This window comes from Bos indicus, chromosome 14, assembly GCF_029378745.1.
Source record: "Bos indicus isolate NIAB-ARS_2022 breed Sahiwal x Tharparkar chromosome 14, NIAB-ARS_B.indTharparkar_mat_pri_1.0, whole genome shotgun sequence".
In the NCBI taxonomy this organism is placed as follows: Eukaryota; Metazoa; Chordata; class Mammalia; order Artiodactyla; family Bovidae; genus Bos; species Bos indicus.
This window is the reverse complement of record NC_091773.1, coordinates 13,767,975-13,791,194: the sequence shown is the minus strand read 5'-3', so window position 1 is coordinate 13,791,194 and position 23,220 is coordinate 13,767,975. Positions and strand designations below refer to the sequence as shown.

Sequence of the window (23,220 nt, the reverse complement as noted above, 5' to 3'; positions counted from 1 at the left end):
TGGGGCTGGTGCACTGGGACAACCCAGAGGGATGGTATGGAGAGGGAGGAGGGAGGAGGGTTCAGGATGGGAAACACATGTATACCTGTGGTGGAATCATTTCAATAATTGGAAGAACTAATACAATATTGTAAAGTTTAAAAATAAAATAAAAGTAAAAGTAAAAGAATTCCTTGATCATGGTGAAGCACTCTTTTGTCTTGTTAATGGCCTTGATGGCTACCACTCCCCTGGTGGTTCGGGCATAACAGGCCTCGGGCCTCACAGTCTGGCTTTGGACTCCAGTGGCTGAAAAAGTCTCCCCCGCTGAGGTACTCCTTTACTATAAGCAGAGTCTCCTCAGTGTTAATCACTTCCAATAGTTTCACAATATTCAGGTGGTTCGAGATTCTCATGCTGTTAACCACTCAAAAGAATTCCTTGATCCTAGAGAAGCACTCTTTTGTTAATGGCCTTGATGGCTACCACTCCCCTGGTGGTTTGGCACAACAGGCCTCCGCCCTCAAATCTGGCTTTGGCCTCCAGTGGCTGAAATCGTCTCCCCCACTGAGGTACTCCATTAGTATAAGCAGAGTCTCCTCAGAGTAAATCACTTCCAGTAGTTTCACAATATTTGGGTGATTCAACATTCTCATTGTGTTAACCTCTCAAAACAGTTTTGGAGGCTGGAGATCCTCTGCTTTGTCTTGTTAATGGCCTTGATGGTCTCCACTTCCCTGGTGGTATGGGCAGAACGGGCCTTGGGCCTCTGCCTCTGCCTTTGGCCTCAAATGGATGAACAAATCTCCCCTGCTGAGGTACTCCATTAGTATAATAGAGTCTCCTCCGTGTCAATCACTTCCAGTAGTTTCACAATATTCGAGTGGTTCAACATTCTCTTGCTTTTAAACTCTAAAAACAGTTATTGGATGATGGAGATGCTCTTTTTTGTCTTTTTAATGGCCTTGATTGCTACCACTCACCTGGTGGTATGGTCGGATCGGGCCTTAGGCTTCCAAGTGGGTGAACAAGTCTCTCCCACTGAGGTACTCCATTACTATAATCAGAGTCTCCTCTCAGTCACTTCCAGTAGTTTCACAATATTCGGGTGGTTCAACATTCTCATGCTGTTAACCTCTCGAAACAGTTCCTGGATGCTGGAGAGTCTCTCTCTTGTGTTTTTAGCCGCCTTAATGGCTACCACTGCCCTGGTCGTACGGGCCAAACGGGCCTCGGGCCTCTGCCTCTGTCTTTGGCCTCCTAGTGAGTGAACAGGTCTCCCGCGCTGAGGTAATCCATTACTATAATCAGAGTCTCCTCAGTACCAATCACTTCCAGTAGTTTCTCAATATTTGGGTGGTTCAACATTCTCATGCTGTTAACCTCTCAAAACAGTTCCTGGATTCTGGAGAAGCTCTCCTTTGTCTTGTTAATGGCTTGATGGCCACCACTCCCCTGGTCAGAACAAGCTGATCCAACTTCCCTATGGCAAAGTGGCCTTCACCAATTGTGTGAAGGATCTCATGGTGCGCATTATGAGCCACCTTTTTAGCAGAGATGGCCATGGTGTCCTGCATCCCTAACTATACTACCAAGCCTCAGTAAGAATGCTAACTGTACTAACAATGATGAGTATGCTAACAATACTATAGAACTGTCGTATTTGTTTCCTTCTTTTCATTTCTTGTTATTTCGAAACAAAAATTTGGATTGATGGACCAAAATATGTGTCACAGCTGGCACGTTACAGCTCAGTTCAACCCAAGCAGACAGATCTTTTACTAGTCCAGCACTCCTTGAGTCCTCACCCTGTTGATCCCTCTTGGCTTCCCCTTTTTACATTTTCTTTTGATTATGCCCAGGTTGAATAGGGCTTGTACCCACCAGCAGTCAATGAAAGGGAATGCAAATGGGCATATTCTCAAGGCTGATTGACAATTCTAAGTTGTCTATCAGCTGGCTATGTTGTTTATGTCTTCCCATATTTCTTTCTGTTAGATGTAGATATTCATGAGTCCTTAATGGTCTCCTAACTGCCTAAGGTTACTAGGAGAAACCCCTGTGGTCTTTTTGTATCCATGATGTGCCTAGGGCCCATGTGCAGGAGTTGAAAAGTCTCTGTGGTTATTTTGTAATGTATCTGTGCGCTCTCCTGGGTGTGTCTTGGTTGTAGTTTAGAGATCAGTTTACTGAGCGCTGAAGAATTGATGCTTTTGAACTGTGGTGTTGGAGAAGACTCTTGAGAGTCCCTTGGACTACAAGGAGATCCAAGCAGTCCATTCTGAAGGAGATCAGCCCTAGGATGTCTTTGGAAGGAATGATGCTAACACTGAAACTCCAGTACTTTGGCCACCTCATGCGAAGAGTTGACTCATTGGAAAAGACTGTGATGCTGGGAGGGATTGGGGGCAGTAGGAGAAGGGGAAGACAGAGGATGAGATGGCTGGATGGCATCGCTGACTTGATGAACGTGAGTCTGAGTGAACTCCAGGAGTTGGTGCTGGATAGGGAGGCCTGGCGTGCTCCGATTCATGGGGTCACAAAGAATCGGACACGACTGAGCGACTGATCTGATCTGATCTGATCTTACATCCCTTTCAGCCAGGCCTCCCTTCAAGTTTCTCATGTTTAACTTCCTAAATAACAGTCCCCCCTCAAGTGTATGGACCCCAATTCACTGGGGAAATGGGTGTCATTCATTCTGTCTACTTCCTGCTTAGTTGGGGCAGTGTGGGGCCTTTGGTGTCCATCACTTGCTAGCTGTCAGTGAGAGGGGACAGTAAGGGCTGCTGATGTCTATCCAAGGGGTGTGGCTTGAGGAAGTCATCAGAGGGGTCAGGGGTTGATATCCATGTTGTATCAGAAGTTGAGCCTGTATTTTGTTGACCTGCTGCTGCTGCTGCTGCTAAGTCGCATCAGTCGTGTCTGACTCTGTGCGACCCCACAGACAGCAGCCCACCAGGCTCCTCTGTCCCTGGGATTCTCCAGGCAAGAATACTGGATTGGGTTGCCATTTCCTTCTCCATTGTTGACCTGAGAAGAAGTAAATTATGTAAGTTGAGGAAAGAAGGAGCAAACAGAATTTTAGGCCAGACACATGGTTGGACTGTATTCTTGATTGACTGAAACCAGGTTGCTGTGGTGACCTTGTCCAGGATTTGATTAGTTTTGAATAAGTTTTTGGTGCTCAGTCCTGACCTATTGATATAAGTCAGCTTTTTAAGAATTGGGTTAGAACATTCCACAGCTAGTCTTATTGAGCGTGTTCATGATTTCTGTGGTGGCTAGACTTAAGGAGTGTATATAAGAGTAACAGCACCAGAAATACATGAACCATATCAGGGTGTCCTGAGTATGGTCTTATGGGAACCGATAACAGACATGCAAAGGATCTCCCTGACTAACACAAACCAAGAGAGAGACAACGAAGTAGCCCAGACTGAACACAAGCACCATCCCAAGAAATCTTATCCCTAGGAGCTTAGCTTTTTGTATATTCATCAGAATGACCCTTATCTGTAGTCCTGAATAGATATCAGAGGTCTTCCAGAGGCTCGCAGGTATATCGGGTATCTTCTTCTATTTTATTCCACGACTTTACGTGAGAGTGGTGAATCCAGGAGTCATGTCTTGGTAACTTGGCTGCTGTGGAGGGCGAGAGTATTGCAGGGTAAGGGCCCTTCAGTGTGGGCTGGAGTTGAACTTTTGGGGAAGCATCTTTCCAAACCTTAACTACTAGGTGGGGGTATATAGTGGAGGTCCCTCAGATTCCTCTGGGTCCTGGTTGACACCCCACAATCACATTTCTTATTGGAATTACCCAACGACCATAGTGTAATTTCTAAGGGTTTGAGTCAATGGATCTAAAAAGAGGTCATTGACATAAACAAATGGCCTCTGATTTAACATCTCATAAGGGCTAAAACCAACCTGTTCTTTTGGAGCAATGTGAGTTTGGAGGAAGGCTATTGGTAAAGCCTCCTTCCATACGAGAGAGGTCTCCTGGATTATCTTTTTTATTGCCAATTTTAAGAATTGGTTGGCTGCTTTTTAGCTGTGCAATTTCAAGAAATGTACTTGACCTCTGTGTACTTTTTTTTTTTTTCCCACTAGTAAAATCAAAATACTGATTGTATTTACTTTGCCAGCTTGTTGTGAGGATTAAAGGGTTTTGAACAGAAACTGGCTTATAGAAATCAGTTATTTCTGACGAGTCTGGGAATCACTGGGTCACTTGGATAAGGTCCTAGCTTATCTGAGTCATAAGCATAGTTTTGCCAAACACTGTGTTTAGTGGACCAGGTTATGCTCTTTTCAGGCCCTTCACACCTTTCTCACAGAATCTCCATCCTAGAACTAGCTTGTGTTACCTATAAAATGGGGGACATTAAGCATTATCCAAAGTCAAGACTTTGAATGGGAAGATTTCTGGAAGATCCCTCCCATCTCCAAAACCTCTGCTATTTTGAATCATTCTGGATTCTTACAAACTCATTGTAGCTTCTTTGGCTCTATAAAATAGGAAAAATTGATTTAATGCTCATTATATTGCTCAAATATTAGGTGAGGGTTTAAGAAAGATGCTTCATCTTACTGGAAGAAGGAGTACTTTGTAAGTCAGGATAAATACATACCTTGATCGGTTAAACACATTTGGACTCAGTTTTCTTTCTCCCTTAAGATTTTTCTCTCCTTTTACCCATTCTGCTGTATGTCCCTTCCTCTGCTATTTCCTCAAGTCTCAGTCAATACCCTTCAGAATACAGGCTTCTGGTGCGTCTTCTCTGTCAGAAGCAGGGCATTTAATCTGCAGTGCATACTTGCCTGCAGTATCTAGGGTGGTAGTTATCAGAGGAGCAGAACAGGGGTCTTGTAGAGTTGTCCATCACCCTTCTCCTCAACTAGTATAGACAGCCTGTGTCTGTTGGTTGTTGACTTGAGACTTCAACATGGCAGGATATCTATAACTTCCTGAGCCTCCTTATGCATCTTATGGTTACTTAATCCTCTGTGAACCCGGGCGAGGGAACTCAGAATCCCCATGGTTGGTATGAGCAATATATTCACGAACTGATTCTGAAAGAGAAATTTCTTAGGGGGCAGGAAAGTAGCATCCTGTAAGAAGACCCATTCTCCTGTATTAGTGAGACTTCCCTGAGCACTGTGTGCCAGGCTCTGTGCTGGGTGCTGGGGATGTGAGTGAGCAAAACAAGTCCAAGTCTCTGTGATAACAGGGCTAGTTTTCTGGAGGAGACTTATTGAGTAAGAAATTACAGAGTTCAGTTCAGTCACTCAGTCGTGTCCAACTCTGTGACCCCCATGGACTGCAGCACACCAGACCACACACACAAGTGTTTGTCAGATTACAGTGGTGTTAGGTGCTATCAGAGAAAAGTTGCACAAATAATGATTGACTCCTATTGATGTGGGGTGCTAAAGAAGATTACAGGCTGATTGGTTCATCTTGTAGTTGTATTTACCCCAGGTCCTTACACACACCCAGGTGACAACATTTCAATGTCATTTCGTGGTTATGGAATTTTTGCAAAGGGGAAGGTTCAGATCATGGGTCTCAATGAAATGGGGTTTGAGGTTTCAATAAGGAAAGAACCTGGGAACAAGGGGTAGAATCTTCTACCATGAGCTGATGCCTCTAGGTGATTAGCTTAGCTCCGGGGACTGGAGAAACACGGAGCATGGATGGTGACTGACAGCTGGACTCATCAGATTCACACAAGGATCCTGAGAAAATCTCTGAAGTTTGTTCGGGGGATCCCAGTAAAGTATACTCTTGACTGAGGAGCTGACATATAGCTGGGATGGGTATCCTCTCATACCTGGCTTGCAGCTTTCAGGTGGACATTTAAAGGGGGGTGGTGGCTATCAGGTGTGCCTTTTCAGGGAGCTACACCAGGCCCCTCAAGAACTGTGGGCTGATAGATGTTACAGCCTTCTCACCTGGCTGACTCATTGATTGTTAGGAATGGAAAGCTGCTTGAGATGATTCAAGTGAACGGTTCTCATACCTGGAACTGGAATCACTGTGAAGCTTATAAAAATAGAGAAACCCAGGGCATAGACTTACTGGGACAGATTTAGGATGATCTCAAGAGATAAGGATTGGGAATCTGTATATTTTTATATGTTCAGACTAAATGCCAAGTAAGGGGAGTCTGTGGGCAAGCATGAGCCAATCAGAAAGGGCCCCTGGTGGCTCAAATGGTAAAGAATCTGCCTGCAATGCAGGAGACCTTGATTTGATCCATGGGTGTGAAGATCCCCTGGAAAAGGGAGTGAAAACCCACTCCAGTATTCTTACCTGGGGAATTCCATGGACAGAGGAGCCTGTTGGGCTACAGTCCATTGGGTTGCAAAGAATTGGGCATGACTGATGACTAACACATTATTCTGTTCATTAATTTTAAATATAGTTATCATTACTGGAATATTACTTAGAAAATCACGATTTAAATCTTTGCATTAATGAATGATTCCCAGAACCAGATCAGAGTATTTTTAATACCATTCCTGTTTGGGAAACTAAATGCCTCTTCCTAATCCTGAAGATGAATTTTTACTTAAGGTGCTCACTATTTCTTTGGGAAAAGTGTGTGTGAGTGTGTGTGTGTGTGTATGTGTGAAAGCATGCTCACAGAATGTTTTCAGCAGTTGTTTCCAAAGAGTAGGTGAGGTGAGCCCTGTCGTTTCAGATGTCCTTTGACATGGCCCAGCGTGGGTTCTCTCAGTTCCATCTGGATTGCACGGATGAGAGGCAGAACAGCATGTAGGTGAGCCGCTTTCTTCAACATTAAAGGCTCTTGTCTGTATTTGCTCAGTCGTGTCCGACTCTTTGCAACCCCATGGCCTATAGCCCATGGTAGTCCACCAGGCTCCTTTGTCCATGGAAATTTTCAGGCAGGCATACTGGAGCAGCTTTCCATTTCCTTCTGCAGGGAACTTCCCTGCTGCTGCTGCTGCTGCTGCTAAGTCGCTTCAGTCGTGTCCGATTCTGTGCGACCCCATAGACGGCAGCCCACTAGGCTCCTCGGTCCCTGGGATTCTCCAGGCAAGAATACTGAAGTGGGTTGCCATTTCCTTCTGCAGGGATCTTCCCTACCCAGGGCTCAAACCCATGTCTCTGCGTCTCTTGCATTGGTAGGTGTATTCTCTACCACTGGCCCCACCTGGGAAGCCCCTTAAAGGCAATTATTATTGACCTAAAAAGGACTCTGTTTGCCAACATAACTATTGTAAAAGGCATTCATTGATTCCATCAGCAATTCACAAATAGTTAGCCCAGGCCATGTGCCAGATAACTATGTCTGTTCTAGGGATTCAGAGAGAATTAGGGCCTGGACATTAGTCATATGGGACCACCAAGGTTTTGAGTTTAGTTGGGGAAGTGTATTTAGGCGAAAAGGCTGTTCCACTGCAGTGTGGTTAGGTTTATACTTAATTCTCTAGCCCCATCGCTTACACAGTGTTCATTGAATGCAAAGAATACACTGAGAGTAAAGGGGACCTAGCACTAGGAGGTCCAATACCTCTTTCAAGTCCTCTGCTCCCCATGAACACTTTGGGGAATTATTCATTCTCCACAAGTAACCCAGTCTCTATGGCTCCTGTAGAGCAGGGCTGAGAGCTTCTAATTCAGCCACACATATACTGTTCCCATAGTTATATGATTGCAGTGACTAATTCATCAAAAGTAAGTTTCTAAAGCCTAATGTAATACTATCTATGAGCTGATACACACTTCCTTTAAAATTGATATATTTTTTCTATTAAAAAATACCAGGAATAATCTGGGAAGTCTTTAAAAGTCATTCAGTTTATTCCCATTTATTCCATTGCTATGCATGAGGAATACGCTAAGAGTTTTACATAGGTGATTTTAATTTACAACAATTTTGTGAGACTTTTATTACCTCCAGATGGGGAAATAGAAGCCCAGAGAGCTGAACTAATTTGCCAAAAAGACAAAGAGAAAATAACAGAATCAGGGTTCAAATTTAAGTGTGTCTAATTCTAAAGTCCACAGTTTAAAAAAGAAAACTCCTCTACGCTGTCTGTTTTGATTATATATAGACACATATTTGTGTAGTATTGGAAGCTGTCATTCATCATCTGAAATTTAGGACCACTTAGGGACTATCTGATCTTGAGTGTAAAATATAAATCCTGTCTATAAAGATTTTGATTTGTCTTCAGACATATAGCAAGCATCTGCTGATCAAGTATTGGACATTGTGTGTACATACACGCATGGACATATGCACACACATATGGACACAGCCATCAAAAGAGCAACTGTGCAGCCAGAGACACAAAAGACAGGATAAGATTCATTTATATTGCAAAAATACCACCCAGCTTATCAGGCATCCCCTATGTTGGACTTGGCAGATTATCAAGATTTCTTGTTAATCTTATTGGTCATGCTTTCCATGTTCCTGGTACAAACAGTGTGTATAATATATTCCATTTTGTGGAAAATATAGGATGAGATACACAGACACACATAGACCTATAATGAGTTTTTCCCCCATGATTTTTGCACATATAGACTATCTGTAAGTTTACTTAAAAAATTCATAAACATGGTTGCCTCTGAGTTGGAACCTAAGTGCCAGAGGTGGGAAAGAGAATAACTATGCAGTACATTCTCTTTTATAGTATGTAAACGTTTTAATCACAGTATGGATTCCTGATTCAAAATAAACTATTAAACATACAAACAAACATAAAAATAGACTATGTTCCTGTGTCCATGTTACCTTCTGATGTTTCTGTATTGGTTCCCGTGAGTGACTGGTTGATTCTGAATGTGATTTACTCTGAGAGCATTTATGATACGGTTGGAGGCTGTTTATGATTTAGTGGAGAGAAGCAGATTGATGGAAGCCCATTGAAGGTGGGGAGGATGGAAATGCTCCAGAGGAAAATTCCTCCATCCTCAGTCAGGAAAGGCCTGGGAGTGATGTGTCAGTAATTCCAGTAAATCAGTTAAGAAATAAACTGGACTCTTTCTGGGAGTATCTAGGGGTATGAGGAGATTTGAACTGAATTTAGAGAACTTTTTTTTGTTTTTGGAAGATAAGATGACTGTACATACCAGACTGACCCACGGCCACATAACTGAGATGCAGACTTTAAAAGGACTAGCGGACTTTGTTCAGTACTTGCATGCAGTGGGACAGATGAGTTGTCATTTGGCTGGTCTCATCTCATTTAACCTTTAAACAATCATATCAAGTAATATCCCATTTTACCTGTGCAGAAATTAGGAGCCCAGAGTTAGGGGTTTGTCAATTGGCCCAAGATGTCACAGATGATATGCTGAGGTCACAATATGGCACCAAGGACTCCGATTCCAAACCCTGGGCTCTGCCTAACACTGCCTGGAAGAAAAGAAGCCACAAGAAACTGGCAAATAATTATTCTAAGGTAGTGGCTGTCAGACACTGGCTACATCAGAATCTCCTGCATAGCTTTTTAAAGCACTTATTGTTAACCCCATGTTAGGGACGTTAAATAGATAGTCTTGTTTAGGCTTCAGAGACAAAGCAAAACAGGGCTCTGACCTTGCTTCTAACCTGCCTTGGACACTGCCCTGACTGTGAGTGACCGGGAGTGACTGTCTGCTGTGAGTGCAAGACTTGCAGCACCACAGATAAGATGGGAGATGAATCTTGAGATTGTTGAGCCCCTGGAGCGGGGCTGGCCAACCAAGCCCCAGGCTTGACAACATTCCAAGTTGTACAAGACAAAGAGCATTAACATGAACCCAGGCTTGCAATTTGCTCGCAGATTGATGATATCAGTTTGGGTCCTGGGATTATAAGCAGGAACCCCTGAACTACAGCCTTGGAAGTCTCACGCACTGAGGAGACTCGCTGCCTGGGACCTTTCCCCAATTGGTACTCCAAATACGCTGTGACACGGGACTTCCCAGCGCTGTTTAAGTCTGGATGTTGAACCCAATTTGGTGATGTATCCTCTGCTGTTTCTATTTGGGCCTTCTTTTAATGTTAGTATATTGAAATTAAGCTGTATAATTCTCTAATAATTATTTGTATTATTTATTTGCATAAAATGTGTGGCTTATCTTGTTAACAAAGTCTTTGAACCTGAGACAAAACGGAGAACTTTCCGGCAAAACATTAATTGGTGCTGTGAGCAGGACTTGTGAAACAAAATGCCACTCTAATAAGACAAAGATTAAGATTGATGAAGTTTTTTTTATTCCCAGATGGGAAGATTCACCTTATTGCTCATTAGCTAACACATGGGACAGATTCATTGGATTGTGTGAGAATTGGAACTATACATTAAAGTGGGCCAAACCTTTAAAAGTTATTAAATGTTTGTGGTTCACACTGATTGAGAAAGGATAAGAATGTGCCATGCTGGATAAGAGGCTTGATCCTCCTTTCTGCCTCCTGTAAGGTACGTGAAGCTAACTTAAAATTGTCTAGAGAGAAGTTACAATTGGAAAATGAATTATGTGATCTGTGAGGATGGTTGTCCATGTTACCATGCCAAAATTATATTTAACTGATCAACCTTCATTTTTCCTTTAGGTCAGCTCTCCCTTGAGCCAGTCCACAGCCCTAACTCTCCTTTCTCTCTCCTTTCTTTGTCCACTTGCTATCGTGCTGCTGCCTTATCTGCCCCCCTTCTTCCTCTGTTTCCCTCTCTATCAGCTAATTGCTTTCTAGCTTCCCCTGTTTCTCAGAGGAGAGGGGGAACCTAGCTTCCCCAACTCCTTCCCCCACTCTAGCAAGTTTCATTTCTGCCCCTGTTGTCAGAGACAATGTGAACACCATTTGATCTATATTTTGGCTATAAAAGTATGACTACAGAAAGGAAAGATGACACTTTTGGACACAGGATGGCCATGATATTCTTTAGATTCTGGAGCAAACTGATTGAAATGAAATTGTTTTTTTCCTTTGAAACTGCAAAACCAGTGCTTTTTGCATATGCAATGAAAGACAGCTAGCTGATCTGACCTGATCTGAGCTTGTTAAAAAGCCTACCTAGAAAAAAGCTTCCAGTTAACTTTGCCTGGGCTTTCCAGATGGTGCTAGTGGTAGATAAACTGACTGCCAATGCAGGAAATGCATTGAACCCATGTTCAATCCCTGGGTCAGGAAGATCCCCTGGAGGAGAGCATGGCGGCCCACTCCAGTATTCTTGCCTGGAGAATCCCATGGACAGAGGAGCCTGGTGGGCTGCATTTCATAAGGTTGCAGAGACTTGAAAATGACTGAAGTGACTCAGCACAGCAAGCAACCTTTGTCACGTCCTTGAAATGCACAGCCCAATTTGTCTGTCCTCAGTTCAGTTCAGTTCAGTCGCTCAGTCGTGTCCGACTCTTTGCAACCCCATGAATCGCAGCATGCCAGGCCGCCCTGTCCATCACCAAGTCCCGGAGTTGACCCAGACTCAGGTCCATCGAGTCAGTGATGCCATCCAGCCATCTCATCCTCTGTCGTCCCCTTTTCGTCCTGCCCCCAATCCCTCCCAGCATCAGAGTCCTTTCCAATGAGTCAACTCTTCGCATGAGGTGGCCAAAGTACTGGAGTTTCAGCTTTGGCATCATTGCTTCCAAAGAAATCCCAGGGCTGATCTCCTTCAGAATGGACTGGTTGGATCTGTCCTCAGCCTTGTACAAATTAGAATTTCAAGTCATGTGGGAAAAAAAAAGAGAGAGACATTTTAAATCTCAAGGGGAAAACTATGAGATCTCTGTCTGGATTTATGTATTATGTCTCAGTGTACATCTTTGCTTTTGGGTCACATTGCTGAAGTTGGTTTGTAAATGAGCTCTAATTCAATTGACTTAAACAAAGTAAGTGCTTACAAATTAAACAATTAGAAGAGAAATTAACCTAAATGCATTTCAGGTTCAGGTGAACTAGAGATATCTGTTTGCGAATCTAATTAAGACATGTCTTGAGTCATCAATATTGTGTAATACTTTCATTGTGCCTAGGCTTAATGTAAACTAAATTTGTCAACAAGGAAAGTAACTCGAGTGAAGAAACTTTAGAAACGAAAAATATAAATGAGACAAGAGCTTTTAGATAAACTCTATTAAGAATAATTCAAGTTTAGGAATGTCTGTCTAAATAGTCTCTCCAGATTGGGGTAATTTGGATTTCTAGGGTATGCTAAACTAAGTGATGAAAGTTTATTGAATAGCTAGGTCATTTCCAAATAAATAAGATTTTGAAACATTAATTACTGAACACTAACCTCCCCTTGGGGATTCCCAGGTGGCACTAGCGGTAAAGAACCTGCCTGACAGTGCAGGAGATATGGGTTTGATCCCTAGCTTGGGAAGATTCTTGGAGAAGAAAATGGCAACCCACTCCAGTATTCTCCAGCCTGGGAAACTGCATGGGCAGAGGAGCCTGGTGGGCTACAGTCTATGGGCTCACAAAGAGTTGGACATGACTTAATGACTAAACAACAGCAATAAGACCATTTTGGGATTTTGGATATGTATGTATTTCACTTCTTATTTTGAAAGAATTTAGAACTTATAGAAACTGGAAAAATAATACAAAAGTCTGACATGCCTTCAACCAGCTTCTACTAATGTGAATATCTTATATATTACAATGATTAAAATCAGGAAACTAACACTGAGAAAGTAGTTATTATAGACAATATTTGAATTTTATCAGTTGTTCAACTAGACTGGATCAGTCCTTTTTGCAGTCTAGGATCCAGTTTAGACTTCTTGATTAATTTGGTTATCTATCTTCTTAGTGTGCCCAATCTGTGAAATCTTTGGTCTTTTGTTACTTTCTTTTCTGCCTTTCCTTTCTTGCCTCCTCCTTCCTTCTTTCTTTCCTTTTTCATGATGACCTTGACACTTTTGAGAAATACTATCTAGTGCTTATTGGGCTTCCCTGCTGGCTCAGTTGGAGAAGGCGATGGCACCCCACTTCAGTACTCTTGCCTGGAAAATCCCATGGATGGAGGAGCCTGGTAGGCTGCAGTCCATGGGGTTGCGAAGAGTCAGACACGACTGAGCGACTTCCCTTTCACTTTTCACTTTCATGCATTGGAGAAGGAAATGGCAAGCCACTCCGGTGTTCTTGCCTGGAGAATCCCAGGGACGGGGGAGCCTGGTGGGCTGCCGTCTATGGAGTCACACAGAGTCGGACACGACTGAAGTGACTTAGCAGCAGCAGCAGCTGGCTCAGTGGTAAAAAATCCACCTACCAATGCAGGGGATGTGGCTTTGATACCTGCGTTGGGAAGATCTCCTTGGAGAGGGACATGGCAACCCACTCCAGTACTCTTGCCTGGGGGAATCCATGCACAGAGGAGGCTGATGGGATACAGTCCATGGGGTTGCAAAGAGTTGGACACGACTTAGGAACTAAACAACAACAATCTACTAGTTACCTTAACAAGTGCCTCTCAGCCTGGATTTGTCTGATTAGAAGGGATAAAGCATTTTTGGCAAGATCACTACTGAAGTGATGTTATGACCTTTATCCTTGTCTGTGCGTCACTTCAGAAGGTGCATGAGTGCAGTTTGTGCCACTAATGATATCGATTTTGATCACTTGGTTAAGGTGCTGAATGATAGAATTATCCACTGTAAATGTGTTTTCGCATTTGTCATGAATAAATATCTTGTGGGGAGATACTTTCAGACTATTCAAATACCCTGTTTCTCATCTCACTTTTGCCCATTAACTTTAACATCCTTCAATGATTACTTCTCTGCAACAGTATTCACTGTGGTGTTTTCTAATGGTCATTTTTAATATTCATCATTCCTTATAAAATTATTAACTGAATTATACTGTAAGGAAGAGCAAGTCCTTCATCCCCACTTATTATTCATTTAATTTTTGTATTAGTATGGATTCATGGATATTTTTTTAAATTTTATTTTAATTTTAAACTTTACAATATTGTATTAGTTTTGCCAAATATTGAAATGAATCCACCACAGGTATACCTGAATTCCCCATCCTGAACCCTCCTCCCTCCTCCCTCCCCTCCCCTCCCTCTGGGTCTTCCCAGTGCACCAGCCCCAAGCATCCAGTACCGTGCATCGAAGCTGGACTGGCGACTGTTTTATACATGATATTATACATGTTTCAATGCTATTCTCCCAAATCTCCCCACCCCCTCCCTCTCCCACAGAGTCCATAAGACTGATCTATACATCGATGTCTCTTTTGCTGTCTCGTACACAGGGTTATTGTTACCATCTTTCTAAATTCCATATATGCGTTAGTATACTGTATTGGTGTTTTTCTTTCTGGCTTACTTCACTCTGTATAATAGGTTCCAGTTTCATCCATCTCATTAGAACTGATTGAAATGTATTCTTTTTAATGGCTGAGTAATACTCCATTGTGTATATGTACCACTGCTTTCTTATCCATTCATCTGCTGATGGACATCTAGGTTGCTTCCATGTCCTGGCTATTATAAACAGTGCTGCGATGAACATTGGGGTACACGTGTCTCTTTCCCTTCTGGTTTCCTCAGTGTGTATGCCCAGCAGTGGGATTGCTGGATCATAAGGCAGTTCTATTTCCAGTTTTTTAAGGAATCTCCACACTGGTCTCCATAGTGGCTGTACTAGTTTGCATTCCCACCAACAGTGTAAGAGGGTTCCCTTTTCTCCACACCCTCTCCAGCATTTATTGCTTGTAGACTTTTGGATGGCAGCCGTTCTGACTGGCATGAAATGGTACCTGATAGTGGTTTGGATTTGCATTTCTCTGATAATGAGTGATGTTGAGCATCTTTTCATGTGTTTGTTAGCCATCTGTATGTCTTCTTTGGAGAAATGTCTATTTAGTTCTTTGGCCCATTTTTTGATTGGGTCATTTATTTTTCTGGAGTTGAGCTGTAGGAGTTGCTTGTATATTTTTGAGATTAGTTGTTTGTCAGTTGCTTCATTTGCTATTATTTTCTCCCATTCTGAAGGCTGTCTTTTCACCTTGCTAATAGTTTCCTTTGTTGTGCAGAAACTTTTAAGGTTAATTAGGTCCCATTTGTTTATTTTTGCTTTTATTTCCAATATTCTGGGAGGTGGGTCATAGAGGATCCTGCTGTGATGTATGTCGGAGAGTGTTTTGCCTATGTTCTCCTCTGGGAGTTTTATAGTTTCTGGTCTTACGTTTTCTCATTATTAGTGTATAGGAGTGCAAGGGATTTCTGTGTGTTGATTTTATATCCTGCAACTTTACTATAATCATTGATTAGTTCTAGTAATTTTCTGGTGGAGTCTTTAGGGTTTTCTATGTAAAGGATCATGTCATCTGCAAACAGTGAGAGTTTTACTTCTTCTTTTCCAATTTGGATTCCTTTTATTTCTTTTTCTGCTCTGATTGCTGTGGCCAAAACTTCCAAAACTATGTTGAATAGTAATGGTGAAAGTGGGCACCCTTGTCTTGTTCCTGACTTTAGAGGAAATGCTTTCAATTTTTCACCATTGAGGATAATGTTTGCTGTGGGTTTGTCATGTATAGCTTTTATTATGTTGAGGTATGTTCCTTCTATTCCTGCTTTCTGGAGAGTTCTTATCATAGATGTTGAATTTTGTCAAAGGCTTTCTCTGCATCTATTGAGATAATCCTATGGTTTTTATTTTTCAATTTGTTAATGTGGTGTATAACATTGATTGATTTGTGGATATTGAAGAATCCTTGCATCCCTGGGATAAAGCCCACTTGGTCATGGTGTATGATCTTTTTAATGTGTTGTTGGATTTCTGATTGCTAGAATTTTGTTAAGGATTTTTGCATCTATGTTCATCAGTGATATTGGCCTGTAGTTTTCTTTTTTTGTGGGATCTTTGTCAGGTTTTGGTATTAGGGTGATGGTGGCCTCATAGAATGAGTTTGGAAGTTTACCTTCCTCTGCAATTTTCTGGAAGAGTTTGAGTAGGATTGGGGTTAGCTCTTCTCTAAATTTTTGGTAGAATTGAGCTGTGAAGCCATCTGGACCCGGGCTTTTGTTTGCTGGAAGATTTTTGATTACAGTTTGAATTTCCGTGCTTGTGATGGGTCTGTTAAGATTTTCTATTTCTTCCTCATTCAGTTTTGGAAAGTTGTACTTTTCTAAGAATTTGTCCATTTCTTCCATGTTGTCCATTTTATTGGCATATAATTGCTGATAGTAGTCTCTTACGATCCTTTGTACTTCTGTGTTGTCTGTTGTGATCTCTCCATTTTCATTTCTAATTTTATTGATTTGATTTTTGTCCCTTTGTTTCTTGATGAGTCTGGCTAATGGTTTGTCAATTTTATTTATCCTTTCAAAGAACCAGCTCTTGGCTTTGTTGATTTTTGCTATAGTCTCTTTTGTTTCTTTTGCATTTATTTCTGCCCTAATTTTTAAGATTTCTTTCCTTCTACTAACCCTGGGGTTCTTCATTTCTTCTTTTTCTAGTTGCTTTAGGTGTAGGGTTAGGTTATTTATTTGACTTTTTTCTTATTTCTTGAGGTATGCCTATATGGCTATGAACTTTCTTTCCCCTTAGGACTGCTTTTAAAGTGTCCCACAGGTTTTGAGTTGTTGTGTTTTCATTTTCATTAGTTTCTATGCAAATTTTGATTTCTTTTTTGATTTCTTCTGTGATTTGTTGGTTATTCAGCAGGGTGTTGTTCATCCTCCATATGTTGGAATTTTTAATAGTTTTTCTCCTGTAATTGAGATCTAATCTTACTGCATTGTGGTCAGAAAAGATGCTTGGAATGATTTCTATTTTTTTGAATTTACCAAGGCTAGATCTATGGCCCAGGATGTGATCTATCCTGGAGAAGGTTCCATGTGCGCTTGAGAAGAAGGTGAAATTCATTGTTTTGGGATGAAATGTCCTATAGATATCAATTAGGTCTAACTGGTCTATTGTATTGTTTAAAGTTTGTGTTTCCTTGTTAATTTTCTGTTTAGTTGATTTATCCATAGGTGTGAGTGGGGTATTAAAGTCTCCCACTGTTATTGTGTTATTGTTAATTTCTCCTTTCATACTTTTAGTCTGTGGGTTATAACCCATTACTATACTTGTATTTATGTTGTTGCTCAAACTGTCCCAGATTTAGTCAGTGGGAGCTTATTCAATTTAGTCCATGTGTCTTTCTCTACGTGTTCACATCATTTGTTGAACATTTCCTTCCTAATTTTTGGTTCCATAAATATTCCAGGCTCATCTTACACATATAATTTTTAATGCTTCTGTCCTCCAATTTCCTATATCTTTAAGGATCTCTATTTCCTTTTATCCAATAATGATATTTATAAACCAAAAGATGGGCACTACTTATAGTTATTGCTACTGATATGTTACTGCTTCTAGGATTTCTCAGCAAAGATAGCTATGAAATGATTTATTTACTAATGAAAAATATACATATATATTCATTTCTGTATCTATTTACGCACACACATATTACAACTATGAGTTCATACTAATAGTCCTAATCCCAGTCCCACATCAGTGGATTTATTGTCACTTTCTTTCCTTATTTATAGCTCCTTTCTCTGACTGGGAGAAACTTGGCCCACATTTTTCACCACAGATTTACTTACTATAATCCAAGTATACACGTAAACTAGTTTCCGAATTTCTAACTCACAGTCTTGCACCAAAAACAAATTTGCTAATCTTAAAGAAAAAAATACTCCATGATGTGTGTTACAGATGGTAAGGCAGACTTTGTTCAGGAACATCATGGTAGGTGGAGGGACCACTGTAGTGGGATTTTACAATGGAGTCATGAGATTGGGCTCAACTCTGTATACAACCTGGACCAATGGGGATTTATAGCCAGAGACTAAGGCAGTGGGTGAGAAAACATTACGGGGAGAAAAAGGGGATCTGGCTAAAATGACCTAACAGGATTCTTGCTATAACATACTCTACAGAAAACAGTTTAGACAGCTCTTTTTCACTTAAAAAATCAGATCATTAAAGTCATTCCATACCAATTTGGGGAAATTGTCCCCCCTGCCCCCCACACACCTCTCTTTTTTAACGGCTATCTACCATTCAGTGTATGGATGGAGTATAGTTTATTCAGTAACTCTTCAATTTATGGACATTTAGGTTGTTTCCAGTATTTTGCATATGCAAGCAATGCTGAAGAAATGTTCACATTTACTTTCATATTTTTGAAGGTGTACCTGCTGGATTAGAAGTGAAATTGCTGAGTCAAAAGGTCGGTGTGTATGAAATTTTGTTAACTATCTCCAAATTCCCTTCCAGATGGAGCACACCAATTTTCATTTCCACCAGCAATGTATGAAAGAAACTATCTCCTTTGGGGATTTATTTAATGGTCAGAGACTGGGCCACATAAACTGGGATGCAGAGATTTTAAAATTCAATTTAATATTTGATGAAATACTTTCTTGCTATGCTCCTCTGTATGTGTAAGCCAGCAGTGTATTAACTGTGACTTTGGGCAAGGTACTTAAACAATAAAACTAGGCTTTATTGTTTATAAATATGTACAATAATAAAACTTGCTTTTAAAAGCTTTTTTTTTTCATCTTTTTTTTTTTTCACGGCAAAGTTAATTTGTTGCTTTGCATATAGTACCTTTTTTTTTTACTTTCTTTTTTTTTTTAATTTAATTTTATTTTTAAACTTTACAAATTGTATTAGTTTTGCCAAATATCAAAATGAATCCACCACAGATATACATGTGTTCCCCATCCTGAACCCTCCTCTCTCCTCCTTCCCCATACCATCCCTCTGGGTCGTCCCAGTGCACTAGCCTTTTTTAAGATAGTAAATGAGATTATGTATGTAGGGAGTGTATTACGGTGCCTGTCAGTAAATGAGAATTTGGGATGAGTGAAGTGCTTCATAAATACATAGGGAAATAAAGTATTTAATTTTCTCCTGGCATCTTTGCACAGCACAAATGCCTCAATAAGGTGGCTCTCTTTCACAGTAGTTCATCTGTGTCTGTGCTGGAAGATATTAGGACCCGTCCTTTGCTTTAATTGTTGGGCCCTCAACAGTAGCACAGCGTCAATATTTACTCAAGAATGTGGTACATCTTGATTTGGCTACATGTCCAAAATATTTACTCAAGAATGTGGTACATCTTGATTTGGCTACATGTCCAAAATATCTACCAAACCCACCATCTCTTCTCTATCCCTAAAGACACTGCCCTAATCCAGGGCTCCATCTGTGACCTGGTCACATGTCTTCTAACAGCTCTCCCTGACTCTGGAGTCGCTCCTCCACCTCCTTCTCTACACGGTTCTGGAGGATTCCACTGTAATCTCTTGTGTAATTTCCGTGGTTAAAAGCCTTTGACTCCACATGATTTAGGGATTTTAAATCCCATAGGTATATTTGCCTTTTCCTTGATAATCTTTGGGCTTTCCCACCAGTCAGCTTTTGGGCATGTTATTCCATTGGCCTGGAATTCCCTGCCTGATCTTTCAGCCTGGTGAAATCCTTGTGAAATTTTAGTTTTGAGCTGTCTGTGACTGCTTGCTACTGCCAATGGCACTTTGAATGAAATCTCCACCCTAGCTCTTAACAGCTGTTCTGGCCCCCTGCTTAGACCTTAAGTACAAAATCTAGGTTCTGCTTATCCTTGTTACATGTACTAGGTTATATTGCCTTAGTCTTACTTGTTCTCTAACAGTCTCCTCAGTCAGACTTCCAGCTGCTTGAGAGCAACAGTGATGGTTTAATCACCTTACCATCTGTAAGACCTCACACAGAACCTGGTCCAGAGTGAGGGGTCAATAATGCATGTTGCTGAGTGTGTTTGCTGTGGGCCGTGGAGTCAGGGAAGAGAGACTCCCGTTTTCAAAAGCAGAAGTCTGTTCTCCACACTGATGGGACAGGCATGACGTGCTCCCTCCTCTTTTCTTTCCAGCTATGGGAGGCCAAGGGTCCCAAGACCAGGCTGCTTGTACTGCAAACTGCTCTGCCCTTTTATGCACTGCCTTAGAGAGAGCTTATCCCTGCCTCTTTAACATGAAGTGTTGAAGTTATTTTAATCTTGTTAATCGTAATTTATTTTGGGTAGTCAGCCAAACACTGATACATGTGTCTTAAACCAGTGGTTATCATTTTTTTTTTCTCCTAATGCCTTGTCCTAGAGTACACTTGAGAATTTGTCAGACTAGCATGTGGAGGAATGCAAAAGGGTTCAGAAGTCTCTAGAGGTCAGCAACAGAGCCCCTCTCTTCCTCTTAGCCAAATGAACTCACTCTGTAGGAGTAAAATACTCAGAACTGCATTAGTGAGAGCCTAACCCTCACCATACACAGGAATATGGTTTTATTTTAAAGACCATTTTAGGCATCACAGTGCATGTATTAGGAATTGCAGAGATAAGTGCTTTGGAAAATATGTTATCTGAGGAGGGTGATATTTAATGTTCTTTAGCAAAGGTAAGACTTGTGGCAACATGGTTTCTATCTTCTAGTATTTGTCTTAGGAAATTGGTATCAAACATGCCCTGTGTGTTTTTAGGAGATGAAATTTGGTCCTATGGATGAGTGAAAAAAGGAGGAAGATTTTGGCTGCAACCAAGAGGTGGTGTGTGTACCCCGTGCTAGGCCACAGTGGGTGTGTGTGCTGTCACTTCAGTTGTGTCTGAGTCTGTGCAATCCTGTAGACTGCAGCCTTCCTAGCTCCTCTGTCCATGGGATTCTCCAGGCAAGAACACTAGAGGGGGTTGCCATGCCCTACTCGAGGGTCTCTTCCTGACTGAAAGATCAAATCCGTGTCTTCTATGTCTCGTGTGTTGGCAGGCGGGTTCTTTACTACCAGCGCCACTTAGGTAGCCCAGGCTACAGTGGGTAGGAGATATAATTTTGTTATCACTACATCTCTGTCTGTTGAAAGTTAATATTCACAGAGAAAGGCACCAAGACCCAGAAAGTATCCTGCCTGAGGTTGCTCTGCTCACTGGGCAGGAAGGACGGGTGCCCAGGCCTGAGGTCTTTCCCCTGCACCTCTCTGTCTGCTGTGGAGCTGAGCTCTTCACTAACCCCTTGGGTCATTTCTGTGTCTCCCATTACTGTCTGGCACAGGGTCCAAGGCTGCACCAAGTGACCTTTAAGACCCCTTCCAAACATCAGACCCTACTTTTAATTCAAACCAAGGAGAAAATGAACTGGTCTTAGTTAGCTTCACTCTGCTTTTAGTCTCTTCCCTGCCCTGAACCAATCGACTCATCTATTCTTCCTAGAGTTGCCAAAGAACCGTCTGGAAAGCACATTTCTCAGTTTGTATCCCTTACTGCTCCAAAATCTTGAGCAGTTCCCATCTGCGTAGGGGATAAATAAAATAATATGGAATAAATTAAAAAAAAAATAGGTACATTTCTCTTTTCTAAGCCTGTTTGCTTTTATCTTCAGTCCCATTAAGCCCCTTTGCAGAGCCTGCCCTCCTGGGAAAGCATTTTTCTTAAATTCCAATGCTCTCTACTTTCTGGAACCTGGCTCTTGTCTCCTGCTGAAATGTGTTCCTCCCTGAAAACTCTCCTTGAATGCTATTCATCCTTGAAGGGTGTCTAACTCCAGTGCATGTGCCCAACCGCTAGTGATGCCCAGCCACTAGTGATGCCCAACCGCTAGTGATGCCCAACCGCCCGCCCGTGATCCTTAAGGGTGTCTAAGGTCAGCGCATTGGCCAAACTGCAAGTGACGTTTGAGGCTGTGTTTAACGTCAGCGCATGCGCCCAACCCCGCCCCCCCCGCCCCCCCCGCCCCCCCCGCCCCCCCCGCCCCCCCCGCCCCCCCCCGCCCCCCCCCGCCTCCCCCCCGCCCCCCCCCCCCACCGCCGTCATTCCCCAGGGCCAAGACTCCTGAAGGGTGTCTAACGGCAGCGCATGCGCCCAACAGCCAGTGATGCCCAACGGCCAGGAATCCTGAAGGCTGTCTAACGTCAGCGCATGCGCCCAACCGCAAGTGCTGTCTGAGGAGGTATCTAACGTCAGCGCATGTGTCCCGCAGCAAGTGATGTTTGAAGGGTGTCTAACGTTACTCATTGGAAAAGACTGATGCTGGGAGGGATTGGGGGCAGTAGGAGAAGGGGACGACAGAGGATGAGATGGCTGGAATGCAGACGACAGAGGGTGAGGTGGCTGGATGGCATCACCAACTCGGTGGATGTGAGTTTGAGTGAACTCCGGGTGTTGGTGATGGACAGGGAGGCCTGGCGTGCTGCAATTCATGGGGTCGCAAAGAGTCGACACGACTGAGCGACTGATCTGAACTGAACTGAACTAACGTTAGTTAGCACATGCACCCAGGCACAAGTGGAATCTGATGTTTGAAAGTGTGGAAGAATTATCTGTCTCAGACATGCATGCACCCCGTTGTTCGTGGTTTTGGATTGTATGTGCTCTCATCTTGTCTCTTCACTAAACTGTGAGTTTCCTGAGAGCAGGGTATAGATCAGAGTCTTTCCTGTCGGTCCCTCCCTCCCTCCTTGTGAATGTCTAAAGTGAAAGTGAAGTCACTGAGTCGTGTCTGACTCTTTGTGATCACATGGTCTGTAGCCTGCCAAACTCCTCCACCCATGGGGTTTTCCAGGCAAGAATACTGGAGTGGGTCACCATTTTCTTCTCCAGGGCAGCTTCCCGACCCAGGGATTGAACCCTGGTCTCCTGCACCACAGGCAGACTCTTTACTGTCTGAGCCACCAGGGAATGTCTAGTGCAATAACAAATCCACACTAGATAATCAGTGTTAACAGATCTATGGAGCCGGTAACAGACAAAAGTCATCAGGTTAGCTCCCAGAGCAAACTGTTCAATATCATGTTCTAGTGCCTGAAGAATTTAGCGTTACTGACTGGAGAGGGAGAGGACGGGGAGGAATATATTTTAGCTATTAATTCTTGGCTTGGTGTTTTTAGTCTTTTGAAGGATGAAAAGGAAGAAAAAAAGTAAAAGCTCTGTTGACAGTTAAAAGCAGACATCTGTTCTCTTTACCAAGTAAGTGCTCAGTCTTTTCAGGAGAAACTTAATTCATCTTTACATTTTTTAAAATATCCCTATAATTGTTTTTCCTTTTTTATTCTTTTTTTTTTATTTGTTTGGTTCTTTTATTTATTTATTTGTTTTTTACTTTACAATATTGTATTAGTTTTGCCATACATCAACATGCATCTGCCACGGGTGTACATGTGTTCCCCATCCTAAACCCCCCTCCCACCTCCCTCCCCAATCCATCCCTCTGGGTCATCCCAGTGCACCAGCC

The 23,220-nt window shown here is 42.2% G+C and overlaps 1 long non-coding RNA gene across 8 annotated transcripts in view; it reads left to right on the top strand.

Moving 5' to 3' along the window:
• The window catches only part of LOC139186875 (uncharacterized), a 436,582-nt gene that overhangs the window by 369,103 nt on the left and 44,259 nt on the right, over positions 1-23,220 (top strand). For all 8 annotated transcript variants that reach the window (XR_011570547.1, XR_011570548.1, XR_011570545.1 and 5 more), the window contains exon 5: positions 22,877-22,955. This is a non-coding gene — a long non-coding RNA (uncharacterized lncRNA). The remainder of the gene's footprint in view (positions 1-22,876; positions 22,956-23,220) is intronic.